This window comes from Arvicanthis niloticus, chromosome 4 (assembly GCF_011762505.2).
Source record: "Arvicanthis niloticus isolate mArvNil1 chromosome 4, mArvNil1.pat.X, whole genome shotgun sequence".
Classification (NCBI taxonomy): domain Eukaryota; kingdom Metazoa; phylum Chordata; class Mammalia; order Rodentia; family Muridae; genus Arvicanthis; species Arvicanthis niloticus.
This window is the reverse complement of record NC_047661.1, coordinates 52,731,994-52,750,161: the sequence shown is the minus strand read 5'-3', so window position 1 is coordinate 52,750,161 and position 18,168 is coordinate 52,731,994.

Here is an 18,168-nt window from a genome sequence, read left to right as displayed (position 1 = left end):
ATTTTGATTTCATTGAATCCTAGCTTTGTAAATAGCATTTGGTAAAATGATCATTTTCTCAATATGAAGTCTACTCTCCCATTGGCTTATCTTTCTGTCATCTAGTTCTTCATATATGCCTACAGTTTTCTTTGTGGTTCCTGATGTATCCCTGGCTAGTTTGGCGATTAGAGTGAAACTGTCTTAAAGAAGGAGTTTGAAAGTGCTTTACGTGATTTGAATACTTTGAGAATGTTGACTGTAGATCATCTTTGAAAATCTTCTGAATTTTTGCTGTGACTCCATCTGGCCCTGCAGTGGTTTTTGTTTTTTGTTTTTTTCAGAAAAACATTTTAATTATATTACTTCTTAAATCTGATTTGTTGCCTTGCCAGTATGCTTAGATTCTTTACTTCTGCTTGCTTTATTTTGGATGAAGAAATTCATTCATAAGTTTATGGGCTATCAGTATTTATGGAGTAGGTTGTTTGGTTTTGTTTGTTTATTTGTTTGTAATAGCTTTCCTTCTCAGTTTGCTCTTAGAACTGCTGAGTTACTCTTTTCTTTATTTTTTTCTCCCATTTCTTTCAATGTAAAGTCAGTGTACCTTGTGGAACACTTTAACTATTTATCTTTAGTTATCTTAACTTTTTACTTATAGTTTATTGAGACCATCACTTTCATAATTTTAAATCTACAGCACAAGACACGTAATATTTTAATCCACATCCAGATCCTGATAAAATTTATAATTTCCAGAAAATTATTTCCATTTAAAAAGACAAAATACATAGAAATTTTAAAAGCAAACATTTAGTTATCAACTTCCTTTTTATTCCAAAGAAAGGAATGCCTACTATGGAAGAAGTACTTATTTAACTTGGGAGGCTAAATAACATCATTCTTTATGTAATATAATTTTATATTTTAAGTTATGTTGCTTGAACTAATGGATATGAAACTAAAATATCGAAGTGTTTATGTATTCATATGTATATTTGATTTTTTTTTCTTTATATTTACTATTCATGCTGATTTTCACTACCTTCTGCCTTTACTTTGCAAAAAAAATCACAGGTTATTTACTATTGATCTCTTTTTTAATGAAATTTTATACATAACAGACATCTATAGTTTTAAAATGGTTGCATATAATGAGAAAAATAATTACTATTAAATTTTTACTTATGTGATATTTTTGTCAGAAGTTTTCTTAATTTTTATGTGCAGTTTCCATTATTATGGGGTGTTGAAGTCTAGTATTAAAGAAAAAGACATTTAATTTTCCCATGATGCTATTTAGCTACATAACATTGCTGATGATTATTAAATGCTATAGAATGATTCCAAAGATTATGAATGTTCATTTACTCAAAACTCAATATTCAAAAACAGTGAAGCAAGGCTACAGTGTCTTAACATAGCAATAGTCCATTTCTCTTAGCATAGGAAGGTGCAGGGAAACTTAACTGAATACTAAAATAATCAGGACAAGCAAAGTTTAGTGTGACATTTTTATGACTTCTTATGTATAAAGATAAATATTAATGCTTTCAAGAAATAAGTTTGGTAGGAACACTTGCAATATGATTATATATATATATATATATATATATATATATATATATATATGTGTGTGTGTGTGTGTGTGTGTGTGTGTGTGTGTGTGTATTTAGACAGCCCTATACCCACAAAAATTAGATCCCAGTCTTACACAAACTTTACTGTGCTTGAGAACACTACATAAAGTCATCGGAATAAAACATGATACAAATGGAGACAGCTACAACTTAGCTTCTATTAATACTGGAAGAGAACCTCACAATCCTGAAGGAGCACATAGTACCAGCTGCACTAGACAATCTGCTGGTATGTGGGGCACTTCTTACTGAATGTATACCCAATCTTGTTGCCTTGAGAAAAATATGTGACATAAAAATTCACTGATAAGTAGATATTAGTCCAAAAGCTCACAATACTTAAGATACAACTGACAGACCACATGAAGCTCAAGAAGGAGGAAGACCAAAGTATGGGTGCTTTGGCCCTTCTTAGAAGGAGTAACAAAATACTCACAAGAGCAAGTACAGAGACAAAGTGTGGAGCAGGAGACTGGAAGAGGGACAGTATGGAAACAAACCCACCTGGGTATGCATCCCATGTGCAGTCACCAAATGCAGACACTGTTATGGATGCCAGGAAGATGACATAAGCCTGACATACCTGTCTCCTGAGAAGCTCTCACAATGTCTGACATAAACAGAGGAAGATTTTCAAACTAACCATTGAACTGATCACAGGGTTCTCAATGGAGGAGTTAGAAGACTGAATGAGCTGAAGGGGATGCCAGCCCCATGTGGAGAGCAACAATACCAACCAATCAGAGCTCCCAGGGTCTAAACCTCTTGCCTGGGAACACAAAGGGAGGGACTCATGGCTCCACCTGTATATGTAGTTGAGGATGGCCTTGTCAGGCATTAGTGGGAGAGGAGAGCCTTGGTCCCTGGAAGGCTGTATGCCCTACTGTTGGGGAATTCAAGATCAGGGAGGCAGGAATGGGTGGATGGGTGAGGGCACACCCTCATAGAAATAGGAGGAGGGGGAATGGGATAAGGGGGTTTGAGGAGAATGGAGAAAGGGGATAACGTTTGATAAGTAAATATATAAAATATCCAATAAAAAAAACCCAGATAATGGAACTGGCATTAGTAGTCAAGAAGTTGAGACTTTTTGTCAACAATTTATTAAGGGGATTCCTTATAATCCTCAAGGACAAGGTATTATGAAAAGGGGTCATGGAACTTTAAAACAATATCTTCATGAAATAAAAAAAGAGGGAGGTATATTCCCGTACACCACAAATTTATTTAAATCAAGCTGTTTTTATTTTAATTTTTTTAAAATGTGGATGCCAAGAAACTTTCTGCTGTCTATGGTACCCTACAACTAGGCATAATTATGCCTAGGTTAAAAAAAAAAAAAAAAAAAAAGGACGCACTTATTGGCATGTGGTATGAACCCAACCAGGTATCTAATACGGGGAAGATGGACATGTTTGTGTTTTTTCTCTAGGATGCTTATAGAGCATGGTGGCTGCTAGAAGGATTGGTGAGACATGTTGTTACTGAGACAAAGAATGATGCTGACGTGTGACTTGCTGAGTGTCCTGACAAGGGTGACTGGGAAGTGGTATTGGACATATATTCCTGACCCACCTTTGCTTGTCTATATCCCAGATGGATAAGCTGCCTTGCCTCAAATGTTTAGACCTTGTGAGACAGAGAATCAAAAAGAGAATTTATAATGACTCTTGTATCACTCTTTAAGGTGACCAGTTATTCAGACTCAATCATGTACTGGTTTAAAAATCAATTCAATGTTGGAAATAACAGTCTTCATTTGAAAGGCTGGGTCTGTACATTTTCAGAGACAATTTGAAGTTAGCTGCAGTTCTCTATGATGTTATGATAGCAAGAGATAAAGTTGGGACAGGATCAAGATTTCAAAAATTTGTTAGTACATATGTTAAGGCTCTTTTAATTGTCAAGTTAAAATTACTTTTGTCTCTTCTACAGTATTTATTGTAAGGTGCATTGGCTGTATACATTTTAATTGTGTTAGTGTGTTGAAACCTGGCATGTCTGTTATGGGGGTCTATCAACGAGCTTTAGTCTTACTGCCCTGAGTATTAGAAAACCTTAACTTTCTGAAAAAAAAAAAAGCTTGCAAGTGCTAGAATAAATGAGTTAGGCTTTATGTAGAAGCAAGAGGGTAGTGGGCTTAATTATTGCTAGTATAACAGCTTTAATTACATAAATTGCTAGCACCACTGCTTCTGCAATAGCTTTGACACAAGAAGTTATAATAGATACTTTTGTTAATCATTTAGAAAAATGTTACTAATGTGTTGAGTATGCAAGAGAATTTATATAGGTATGTGGAACAACAAATTGATGCTCTATATCCTATTCAAATTATCAGAAGGAGGTTTAGGGTTTAAGAATTAGGAAGCATCTGGAGTGTCATGCCAAATACCATTGGAGTTGTGTTACTTCTAAAATTTATAATAATAGTCATTATAATTAGAAAAAAGTTTAAAGACACTTGTAGGGTATTTGGCATGATTCTAACACCTCTCTGGATGTTTTAACTTTGCATATTGAGATTATAAATTTAAAGAATTCTGTTCTGATGAGCTTTGATGCTGCAGATAATGCTGATAAAATGATCCATGGCCTGTGGTCAGTATTTCCATTTTGGTCAAACCTCAAGAATGGCATATATAGCTTTTTGGCCTGGGAATAATTTTATTCCTGTCCATTGTATTAAAGCTTGTCTCTAACAACATCAACATGTTGGCAGCCAAAGTACATGACTTGTAACTGAAAATGGACCCCTAGACAGAGTTATTAAATTAACCGGCTAGCAAGCCAAGGATGGGTAAGATTCTGCACAGACCCTTAATGACCTAAGACAGAAGTGCATTGCTTTGGATAATGCATATTTCATGATGGGTAAGTAAGGCATTCTTGTCAGAACCACCTAAGACAGGCTCAGTCATGTTTAGGCAATAAAAAAAAAAGTGATGTGAAGAGCTTTGGGGGCTGCTGAGCAGAAATCTGACATTGGTTAAGACAAGAAAATGGACTGCAGGCAGGAATCTGACATTAGGCTAGAACAAAAAAGTAATTTCAGGCAGGAATCTAAATTTTAAGCTAGAACAAAGAAGTAGGCTTCAGGAATGAAAATGACTTTGGCTTAGGACAGGGTAGTAGGCTCAGAAATTTTGTTCATCCTGATAACCCCTTAAAAATAGTGATCACTGGAGTGATCAAGGGACTCTGATTATTGTCCTGCTTGTTCTTTGACTATCTGGTTTTATTGTCTTGCTATTTTTTGACTGTTTGCATCTACTGTATTGCTAGTTCCTCAACCTAGAACTGACCTTAATACTTGCATGTGATTTAAATGAAATAAAAGCAAAGAAGGAGAAGGAGGGATGGGACAGGGGGTTAATGGAGAGAATGGGAAAAGGGGAGAACATCCAAAATGTACATAAATAAAATATCAAAGAAAAAAAAGAAAAAATTTACTCCAGCATTCTCCAAACAGAAGAACCAGGTCATGAAGCAAATAGTGTTATAACTTGTCATACAAAATTAAGATTCTATAACCAATTTTAGTATCAAACAAGGAGCCCAAGTGAGCATGCTTGAATCTCACTTGGAAGGGGAAATATAATAATTATATGAGGCAGAGTGAAAGAGGAAACTTTGTGGAAGGGAGGATGGAGTAATGAATGAGGGTTTTTCAGGAACAAGTGGGGGAGTGACAGGAGAGAGTTCCAGAGAACCAAGAGAATGAGTGGAATTCAGAGGCTGACAGGGGCAGTAGGGTGGGGGGTGTTTCTAGAATGTGCCATTGACCTTGGGGTGGAGGCTTTTACAGAAGTCTATGGGGGTGACTTTAGCTGAGACTCCTAACAGTGGGAATATGGAACTGAAAGTGGTTACCCCCTGTAGCCAAGTAGGCTCCCCAGTGAAGGGATAAGAGTAACAACACACTCTTAATACTTTTGACCAAAATATTTTTCTTTTTTTAAATTGGATATTTTATTTATATTTCAAATGTTATGCTCCTTCCCAATTTCTCCTCCAGAAGCAACCTATTTCATCCCCCTCCCCCTGCTTCTATGGGAGTATTCTCACACCCACCCACCTCCCACCTCAACACTCTGGCATTCCCCTATACAGGGGCATCAAACCTTCACAGGACCAAGGGCCTTTCCTCCCACTGATGCCTGACAACTCCATTCACTGCTACATGTGCAGCTGGAGCCATGGGTCCCTCTGTGTATACTCTTTGGTTGGTGCTTTAGTACCTGGGAGCTCGGGGGTGGGGGGTGTGATTGGATGATCTTCCTATGGGACTGCAAACCCTTTCAGCTCTTTCAGTCCTTTCTCTTCCATTTGGATCCCCATGCTCAGTCCAATGGCTGACTACCAGCATCTCCCTCTGCATTTATCAGGTTCTAGCAGAGCCTCTCAGGAGATAGCTATATCAGGCTCCTTTCAGCAGGCACTTGGCATCTGCACTAGTGTCCAGGTTTGGTGTCTGTATATGGATATGGCATGAATCCCCAGGTGGGACAGTCTCTGGATGGCCTTTCCTTCAGTCTCTGCCCCAAACTTTGTCCCCATATTTTCTTTAGACAGGCGCAATTCTGGGTTAAAAATTTAGAGATGAGTATGTAGCCCAATCCCCCAACATGGGGCCTTTTCTAACCTCTAGATATGGTCTCTACAGTTTCTTCCTCTTATTTCTTGGACATTTTAGCAAATCTCATCCATGTAGGGACCTGGAAGCCTCTTACTTTCCTGGCATCTGGGACTTCCTGGTAGCTACCCCAAGTTCTCCATTTCCTATGCTACATTCCCCTGTTCAATTTCCTGACACCCTGTATATCATCCATGTCTTCTCCCATACCTGATTCTGCCCCTCCTTTTCCCCACACTCTCTATTCTCTTCCTCCCAAGTTCCTCCTACCTTCTACCTCTCATGAGTATTTTGTTCTGCCTTCTAAGAAGGACTGAAGCATCCACACTTTGGTCTTCCTTCTTGAGTTTCATATGGTCTGTGAATTGTATCTGAGCTTTTGGGCTAAAATCCACTTACCAATGAGTGCATACCATGTGTGTTCTTTTGTGACTGGGTTATTCACTCAGGATAATATTTTATACTTTCATCCATTTGCCTGCAAATTTCATGAAGTCAACCAAAATTCATCCTGGGTATACCAGAAGTGTAGAGACAGACAGAGATCAGAGACTGAGGGAATGGCCAACCAATACCTGGCTCAATTTGAGATTTGTCCCAAGAGCAAACACCAATCCCTGACACAGTTAATGATACTATGTTATGTTTGTAGAGAGGAGCCTGGGATAACTGCCCTCTAAAATGTCCCATGCTCCAGTTGACTAAAGCAAATGCAGAGTTCCACAGCTAAATATTAGACAAGGTAGGGGAGTTTTATGGAGAGTTGAGGGAAGGATCAACAATCCTGAAGGGGATAGGAACCCCACAGGAAGACCAACAAGAGTCAACTAACCTGGACCCTTGTGGGTTCTCAGAGACTGAACCATCAACCAAAAAGCATACACAGGCCTACTCTCCCCCCCCCCCGACATATGTAACAATTATGTAGGCTTTTCTTCATGTGGGTCCTCCAAAAACTGGAGTAGAGACTTTCCATAAAAATGTTGACTGACTGTGAATACTGTTCCGAAAGCTGGACTCACCTTGTCTGTCATCTTTGGGAGAGAATATGCCTAGCTATGCAGAGACATGATGTACCATTTTGGGGTATACCCACTGTGCAGGTCCATCCACATTCTCAGAGGAGGAGGTAAGGAGGGAATGAGGGGAGGAATTGTGTGAGAAAGAGAATGGGAGAAGAGAGGGCCAGTGTCCTAGATGCAAAATAAATAAATAAATAAATAAATAAATAAGGGAAAAGTAGAATACACGGACATTTGTAGTGATTGGGGAAAAATCAACTTTGAGAACATCACTTATTAAAATAGCTCACATATCTTGGAACATCTAGCATTCCATGTTCAAAGTCTGTACTATAAAATTCAATAATTTCATACAAAGTAATTAAATTAGACAGATATACTGCTCATTCATTTTTTTCTTCATTTAAAACATCCAATAGAAAAACCTTCTTCTAACAAGTGACAAGACTTTACACTTAAAATAAAAGTTACTATGATTGGTGGAAAATCTACAACCACTAATTACTAAACTACCACAACATCTAACAACAATTTGTAAAGGTTTGTTCTTATACCATAGCTAATTGTTTTTCTCCCCCTTCACTAAGGAAACTTTTCTTTGCAACTACAGAAAACCACATCCAATCAATAGACCGAGTTGTGGAGCACATTCTAAATAGATACTACATGCCTATTGACTAAGGCTCAAGGAACATTGTGGAAGAGGCTGCATAAAGATTGTAATAGCCAGAGGATAAAGATGTTGGGCGTGAAACTGTCCTAGTAACATAAAAAACATACCCATAAAATCTCACCAACAGGACTGCCCAAATGTGAACTGAACAAAAAGAACAAAAAGTAACATGCCAAACTACACACAGGAAAAGCTATACAAAAAGAATGCAGGCAACTGAGTAAAGCTGGAAATGCGAGTGGTAACTTTTCACAGGATGGTTATCCAGAATCCAATGGTCAGTCTCAAAAATATACATACAGAAACAGTATATGGACTCAACAGGTTATATTATATTTAGGAAATAAAAATGTACACACGTGCACGTGCACACATACACACACACACACACACACACACACACACACACACACACACAAACTCATGCATAAAATAATTATTGGGAGGAGGGAAGCCATAATGTTGAAAGATAGTGGGGAAGTTTTTACATATAGGTTTATGTTGTGGTTTACATAGGTTTGGCCCCTCATAGACTTATGTGTTTGAATGCTTACTCCACAGGGAGTTAGCAATATTAAGAATCGTGACCTTGTTGTAGTGGTTGTGACCTTGTTGCAGGAGTTGCACAGCTGTGGGTGCAGGTTTTGAGATTTCCTATGCTCAAGTTCTGTTCAATGTGGAATCAAAGCATCCTTCTGGCTGTCTGTGAGAGAGTCCTTTTGGCTGCCTTCAGAACAAGATGTAGAACTCTATCTTGGCTCTTCCAGCATCATGTCTGCCTGCACTCTGCCATGTTCAGACAATGGACTGAACTTCTGAAACTGTACACCAGAAACAATTAAAAGTTTTCCTTTATAACAGTTGACTTGGTGTCTCTTCACATCAATAAAACCCTAGCTAAGAGAGTTTGCAAGAACGAAATGGAAGAGAGAAGTGTTGTACTTCAAAACTAACACAAAAATCAACATATAACAAAATAAAATATATATCTTTAAACTATTTAATTAATAGGAATTGAATTTTCTCCTTCCTTATCCAGTTGTATGCTTTGCCATATTTTTCCTCTTGTAGATTCTTGAGTAAGAATCTTTAGGCCAGCAATGTTTCATTTATCTCTAGTATTATATTTTTCAGAAGGTTTTAATAAGAATTTCAAATCACTACCCAAACATGTTATGCTAATTACACATTCCATTCACTAAAGTACAGACAGATGTTTTCTTGTGGCTCAGCTTTGAGGACTTGAACAAACTGTAAGTTTATCCCCCCCAAAAAAATGCATGTAAAAATCTTGTATCACAAACTAATGGATAAAATAGTCTTATTTTAAAATATTACCCCAAATTACATTCAAATTTTAAAATTTAATATAAGTTTTAATATAAGGTTTTAAATGCAAATTTAAAATACTCACATTATTCTGTATAAAATAATTGGTGGATTTTACTGATACATAGGCTGGCCTGTATGTTTGCCCACACATCCTTGCTTGCAAAGTCCAAAAGAGTGCATGGAACTCGTTGCAACTACCTTAAAGAGACTGTAAGTTTCTTAATGTGAGTGATGGAAATTAAACTTAAATTGCTTCCAAGCATGCAAGTGTTCTTAGTCAGTACTTGTCATTATTTTTGAAGTAATAAAATTAGCCTAAATATATTGAATAGATCAAAATATTATACACCAACAATATACAAAATACACAAATACATAAATTTTGGTGAAATAATTTATATTAATACTGTGTATATGATGTTTCAATCTCAGTTATGAATAATGTATATAGAATTCAAGACAAAATAAGATATTTCATAAATAAGAGGATGATTTTACCATCTTGACAAATCCATTGCACTTATTTCACAACAATGACAGTGTTTCAATTATTTGGGTTTAACAACAACAAAAAATGAACTGTTTTCAGCACTGTTCTGTTTCTACTTAAGGAAGTTGAATCCTCATGTTTATGAATGTGTCTTTATCCAAATTATCTGCGAGTATACTGTTTACGAATTTATTAAAATTAATTAACATAAGCTACCATTTAATGTCTTTCTGCATTTTAGAGTAGTTGAGGAATTGGAACTAACATGAAAGATAAAATTTCCAATAAGCTTTACTTATATTAAACCTAAGAAATAATTTGGAAAACATAGTGTATCCTATCTGTCACTTCACCTTTATTTCTCTGTTAAATAAAAGATCTTTTAGTATATATTAAAATAGCAATATTTTATCAATATCATTTTTATCAATAGAAAACTAGATATAAGTAAAAGTGCAGAAGTATTACAATTTAGCCATAAGTTTGATTAAAGAAAAACAACTCTAATTAGAAATAAACAAACTTTAGTAATGAGGAAATAGGGAAGAAGTTCTTGGGGAAATAATGAAGACAAATTTAATCAAAACACATACATGTGTATAAAATTCTCAAACAAAAAATCCCAATATTTTAAAAATAAGTTTAGATTTAGTAAGCAAAATATTAATCAAATCATGATTCAAAAGGTTATATTAATTTCTGAATACTGATTTATTTTCAGTAAGATATACACTAAAATAAAATTATATATAGCATTAAAATTTTACAAATTCCTAGATAATTGAAGTCATAAATTTAAAAGCCATACTCAATTATTGGAAGTAAAAAAAAACTCTAGAGAGAGGATAGGGTCCCAACTTAATTTCTGCTTTTTCATATTACTGCAATAAACAAAGAGCAAGAAATTGTTGATTGAACACAGGCTGAAATGTATATTGCAAAGTCATTATCAGGCTTAGAAAATTTCCCTTTATTTCACAACTTGGAATTTTTTCACACAGTTTTAAAAGGCAACCTGTTTCTGAAATTAGGTATCTTCAGGGCTAATAATTTGTCTTAATTGCAGTGTATACATGAGCACAGAAATTATAAAATACCTAGAAAGTAACTAGAGTGCCATGTGTAGTAGTGAGAAAAAATTTTAACCATTATTATTGGATTTGGGGGGGAAGCAGATTGGAGCTATAGTAGGACTATCATAATCCTCTAATATTCTCAAAATACATCTTTGCTGACCTCAGAAACTATAATGGTACAGAGAAAAAACTTACTTTCAAGGATAAATTTATTGAGTAGCTAAGAGCAGCAAGTAGAATATAAGGAAAAAGGTATTAGTTATTGCCCTTGGTAGAAAAGGTAGAATATAAGTCTTCAGATAAAAATATACTGATTCATTTGGTGGTGATTCCATCTAATCAAAACACTCCTCCTTTCTCTGAGAAGCATGGAATTAAATGTTCCTTTGAAGCAAAAATTCAAAACTAATGAAAAATCACAAAATAATATATTGTTGAGAAGAAATGCCCTTTTAGCAGTCATTTTACTGCCTGGGAAGTGGAAGAAACGTGGGGAAGGTTCAGTTCATAAAAAGTAAAACTATAAGACATATTTATGGAAAGATTGCCCATGATGCATTTGGGGTCAAATGCTTTAATCAAAATTAAAGTTAATTCTCAGTGGTGTTCATGTATTTATTATATTTCATTCCACAATGCTTCACTTTAATGAGGCTTCATGGTTTATCTTGATGTTGAATTTTGCTCAGTACATAATGACTGTTTTGAACATTGGTGCCAAGCCCTTTTTCTACTTCTATACATTTTTTTTTAATTTTCATGACATAAGTAGCCATTGATAATGTTAATGGAGTCTGAGATATGATGTTAGTAAACTTATAGGTTTCAGTTCTATCTGTTCCTATTGTCACCTTGCAGTCTTCACAGTGTGGCGAGCAGATCTACATAAAGAGATAGGGTTTGTTGTCTGTACCTCATTCACATTGTGTAGGCATAATATTCACTGGGATTTGGGAGCTTATTTGAGATCACAACACACACTATTTAATATTGCAATGCCAAAACATCCATGCAAGAAATATCTTGTCATCTTAAAAAGAATTGCATGACATTTAACAGTGTTTATTTTGAGGTTATTCATAAAATGCAATTCAGGAGCTAGAGAAATAATAAGTGCCATTATTTATTACTAAAATATGTCTCCAATACCTAGAATAAGGACTGTGCTAAGTAGAAGGGACAATGAATTTTATATAATACTGTTTGTTGTTATATAATACTGTTTGTTGTTGGCCAGGAACTATGAGATAAAAATGATAAAAAATACAACCCAGAAAAATTGTTACTCAAGTTTAAATTAATATGAGAAAAATATATTTCACATTCCATGGATTTGAATGTCTAAAAATGAATTCCTATCTGTAATGACAAAACTGCAGTGATGATCATAAAAAAAAATTTAGTAATTAAACTCCTATAAAGTCTCATATTTTACATTTATAGAATGCCAAAACAAAACTAATGATGTAAGTGTCCCACTTTTCAGAATTACTCAAAGATACCTTCCATTAAACTGAAGCAGATGATATGGAGTAATGTAAAAGAAATAAAACATACTCAAACTGCTACCTTCAAATTAACTTCAGAATATTTTAGGTGGGTACATTAAAAAACTAATCAAGAGTCCAGGGATTTAATAGTCTTGTACTGCACAATATTGTAAATTACCATGCTGTTATTTTACAGATACTGAAAGGACTAGGAAAGAAGGCAAATTATTTCCTGTTGCTCTTAATAGTTTCTCTTGAGAAAATGGAATCAGAGCAAACAAGGATTTGTTCCATTGTATCACAACATTCTTACACTTTGCCTAATGGAAGCCTTCACCATCCAGTGAAGTAGACATTCGGGATTCCTGAAAAAAACAATGACCATTACATAATCAGTGTTTCCTTTTCAGAATGCTATATTGACTGGAATTATTAAATTCACGTTCCATGTTCCATCTTTTCAGCTTGGTGTTTATTATTTATTTGTTTGCCTTTTTACTTTTTGTTTTCATTCTTAAGTTCTTAAGTTTCATTCTTAAGTTACCTTACCAGCAAATATCTATTTTCATGTAGATATGAATAGCCCTCATTTGTGGATCCTGGGCTTTTTCTGAGGTACCTAAATTGGCTTGATGTATAAGTCATCTTGAGGAATATTTCTATTATATAAGGTAGAAAATGAATCAGTTACCTGGTCAAAGGAACAGAAGACCATGGGATTGACTTGTAGTAACCTCACAATACTAATGATCATTTTGTAACTATTCTGGATTCTAGAATTAGTTATGTTGGAGAAATGTATTAGGGATTGATGATGTCAAACAGAGAGCTTTTTGAATGGTGTTTTCCTCTAACTGCCCTTTGAATGATGTTTCCTCTGTCCAACTCTTGGCTTGACAAAGAAAAATAAAGGTAAACATATCTAGAACAGTATTTTCTGGTTCATTATATTCTCTGGAATCTGAGTGAATTATATGTATTTGGTATCTTAAAACACTATTACTGCTGTTTTGAATTCTCTTATTCACACTTGTTTAACATAAGAAGGGGAAAAGATATAAACCGATTTCTTTTATGCAAAAATTTGCATTCAGTACCCATTGCATTTTTTGAGCAGAGTTTTCTTTAAATTTTGTTTTCTATCCTTTTTTGTCTTTTGTTAACCTCTATTAAATTATTTGTTTTAAAGCAAACATTTTCTCTTTCAAATAGTCATAAAATTAAAAATTAAAGCTACCCTGGAAAGCAACTGCCCACCCACTTAGAAATGCCATATAAGCCCTGCCTTCTACTCTATTCCTTATTGCTTCAAAACTTGCCATTGACAGAGCATAACAATTCCAAAGCCGAGCAGAACTATAACACTTCTGTAAGGGAAGCCCTTCACTTCAGATCTGCAACACAGTTTTGAAATCTAATCACAACACCTCTTCTAAATGTGTGTTCTAAGGATAAAACTAGTGTTTACTCTAGAGCTTTTGCATGTTCTATACAAATTAATTTTGATTTTTAAAGATAGTTAATATTTTCAGGTAATACATACCTCTAGTTCAACATTACAACTAGTTTCATTCACCAATTTTGTGCCATTTCATGATGAATATATATATAATTAAGAATACAGAAAACAATGTATCACTTACACTTGTTCTCTCTGTCTCTATTACTCACATATATGTATGCAACAGTAACTCATAACATTTTATTCTTCTATAAATACATCATTGTTACTAGATATAATGTATAAAAATTGTAACAGGGATAAAAAATTTAAAATTAAAATTTTAAATTAAAAGGCTACATGACATTAGGAGAAGATAGATTTTTTTAGAAAATGAATAAATTGATACTCTGTTTTAAAATCTCTATTCTTAATATTTAAATCCTAATATATATAAGGGATGAGATTCTTTTCTCGTTTTGTCTATCTGGAGTTCTCCAGGACTCCTGTACCTAGATACAGGAATTTTTTCTATCTAGGAAAGATAGAATTTCTTTCAATATAATGGAAATTTCTGTTTTATTGTTTTATTAAAAGTATATTCTATGCATTTGGTACAATAGTTTTCTCTTTTTTGAATGCCCTTTATCTGAAGTTACATCTTTTTATGGTATCCTAATGTTTTCCCATATTTTACTTCATGGATTTTTATAAATTTATTATTGATATTTGATGAGTTATCCAGCTTATATTCCTTGTTATAAAGCTAGGATAGTCTGTTTGGCACCAGATACATTCTTTAGGTGAGGCTTTATTTAGCATATAAAACTTTCTATGTGCAACATTATTCCAGTTTGACTTCTAGGGTTATTCTATCTTTCTAGTGAATTCTGTTTCACAAACTGTACCTTCTTTCTTATATCATTATAGCTTTGCTTTTTCTCTTTTTGTTATTCAAACATCATTCAAGTATGTTCCTGAATTATTTCTACTGAGGGTCTTTGGGGTCATTATCAGTCTTGTCTATTTGTTTTTTGTTTGGTTGTTTGCTTTTATTTTTAGGAGAACAATTAAATTTTATTTTCATTTTTCCATCCTTCATTTGGATTTTAATATTTAGAGTTAGTTGTGTAGGAGTATGTTTTAGGGGCTGATGGTCAGGCTCCTGTCATCACCAGGAGCTAGGAAAATTGTTGAAATGTGGTTAGAAGTTGAGGTCTACAGACAATTTGCTTGTAGAGACTGGGATCTGGAGAGACAACTGAAGTTTTGGTTGAATGACTGGGCTCTGAGGAAACTTTATTCATGATGGAGTTAGACAAAGACTTGACTTCTTTAACCTTGGTCCAAGAAGCATTTTACTGTAGTGGACAGGAATCAATTGAGATATATATAACTAATCAAGATGTTGACGATAAGAGAAACTGTGTTCAGCACTAAATGATAACTGCATTAATCCTATCACCACTCTTATTCTAAAAACATCTTCTAAAAGAAGTTTAAGAGTGAGACAATGAAGAGAATTACTGAAAAAAAAGTTAACTTTCAGACATGGTCTGGCCATTGCAAATCATATCTGAAAAGAGATATGGTTACCTTTGAAAGATCTATAAATGGTCAAGCCAATCTAAATACATGGGATAGATAAACTCCTCTATATATTGAATGGTTTCTCTTAATATTGAAGGGACATTGGCAATGAATAATGGCTAGAAGAGGGATGGAAAAGTACCTACAAACTACAAGCTTTTCATGTGGCTACCAGCAATTGCTCTCAGGCACTTATCATGGAAAGCAGTTCACTTAGTGAGTCATTTCTCCAGAAAACCAAATCCCTTTTAACTGCAAAGTTTGATACCCACAGAATGGGCATATCAACATGTCAGCTCAGGATCATTTTTGACTGACCCATTGTTTCTGGCTACCCTGTCTTTGAAGTTAAAAACAATCTTAACAATGCCCAAGAAGTCAATGAATTAAAATTAAAGTTCCAAAATATAAAGATTGAGCTTTGTAATGACCTTCTGCTAGCCATGTGTCTATGGGTATTTCTCCCTTGTTTAGTTCAGATAATTCTACATAATCAAGAGGAAAATAAGCTATGTCCATTGAGACTTAATTAAATCTCAAAAAATATGAATAAGGAATTGCTATTGTTCTAAGCCATTAAGCAGGTATTTTTGTTAATCAGTAATGTATTGCTAATCATAATGAGGCTACAAGAAGGGAGAATTCCCATGACAAATCACATCTATGGAGTAACATAGGAAACTGAGAAATGCTCAAATGTTTCAGGGAGTTACAGTGTCAAAGCAAGAAGGATATGATGGTGTGTGGTACAGGAGAAAACTGAAGGAAAATTTGTCAGTATAGTCTCCTGAGGTATTCTGAGTAGAAACAATGTCTAATACCTCAAATTTAGTAAAAGTACTAAATTTGAGGAAGAATTAAATTGAACATAAAAGAGTGGCAAATAAAACTGTTTTCCATATCAGATATGTAAACAAATAGCTAATTAAAACAATTGATCTCAGACTATCTACTATTATTTTAATTGGAATAAGATAGTATTCAGCTAAATTCATGAGTAGTGGACCTTTGTAAACACTTAGATAAATCACTAGAAATATTCAAGTGCATAAATACATGTGACTAGATGAAAGGACTTCTAAACTACATAAGGGCTGTACAATATCAAAGCCAAATGTGGCATATGCTACAGAATGACCTGCCTTCAAAGACACTAGGGTGTGACTTTATCTTACTGTGTTGAGAATAAATTATTTTCAAGAGGCATGTGGTTTCAAAAATTATTCTGTCTGAACTGAAAAGGACAAAGAGTTCAAAATGAGGAATGACCTGTAAGTTCTTTCACATTTGTGAACATGAATCAAGCTGAGAAAACTATTCAGAACTAAAAGTTCAGAAGGAGAAACTACTTCCAAGTAACAGAACTTCTTTTTGATCAAGCAATTGGTAAAATGGACCTAGATGAATTACAAATTTTCACTGACTTCTATATACCATACATTTTCTACTTTTTTGAATAAATGGCATGTATTTTATATATTCTCCACTCAGAGAATTCTTAATATATTTTGTTTTACTTTGCACTTAAAAGTCTAGTTTGAGAATATCAAATATGACTATATTATATTTTAATCAAATACACATCTACTCATACTACAATCAATACACAGATTTAATGCAATCTTTATCAAATTCCCACACAATACATCATGACAATAAGTGAAATAGTGATAAGGTTTGTAATGGATAAAAGATACAGAGGAGGAAAAAAAACCTATAACAATATGGACACTGCTAGAGGATTTGAAATTTAGTTAATTTTGTTCAATTTAATGGTTTCTTTTTATTTTAAACTAAGAAACTAAAGATAAACAATGCTCACAGATATCTTAACCTTTTAATGTTGATGAATATGTAATGAATTTTAAAGATGACAATTAAAAGCAAGATATTTAACTATTCATATAGAAGTAAAGAATATTTTGCATGATACACATTTATAAATAATTTTGGCCTAAGAGTTGATCCTTTCCAAATAAAAACAATACTTTTCTTTTCACCTCATATCATAACTTAGGATATTTTTCACCCTATTAAAAGAGCCATTAGTCTGGGACTGATAAAGTAAAATAAAAATTTCCCATGACAGACCCACTTCCAGGCATTTTCATTTTATCTTATACTTGATTTTTTATTTATGTGGAATAACCACAACTAAAAAACAACAGGCACACCTAGGTTTCTTCATTTAGATATAAATATTATGGACCATAAAAAAAATCTTGTTTGATTTCTTTGGAAATAAATACAGAGAGAAAAGAAAGGCAGATGAAGATTATTAAGAACTCAAATTCTCAATTCAAACTGGTAGCTGAAGTTTTAAATGGATTTCTTTAAAATTGGGTGTGGAACTTCACCATGTGTACTGATAAAATAACTGATCACTCAAAATCAATATATTGACATATAATGTGTATACATTATAAAGAATTAATTAAAATCATGATAGAATTTATCTAACATTTATCTTTATAAACTGTCTTTACAAAGCAAAAGATTCTGATATGATATATTGAGGAAAAGACTATTTTAAATTAGAGATAGATTCTTTTGTGAATCAATGTATGTTATTTAATCTTGACTATTCTTGCAGTGTGTATGTGTGTGTTTATGTGTGTGTGTGTGTCTGTCTATCTGACTGTCCATATGCTTGTCTGTCTCTGTACCTCTGTGTATCTGTATTCAGGTGCACATGTAAGAGATAATCTTAATATCTAATTGTTTCAAGTTTCTGTAAAATGAAATATATGAAAAAATAAAAAAAATACTACTTAGCAAACCAATTAAAATCATTAAAAT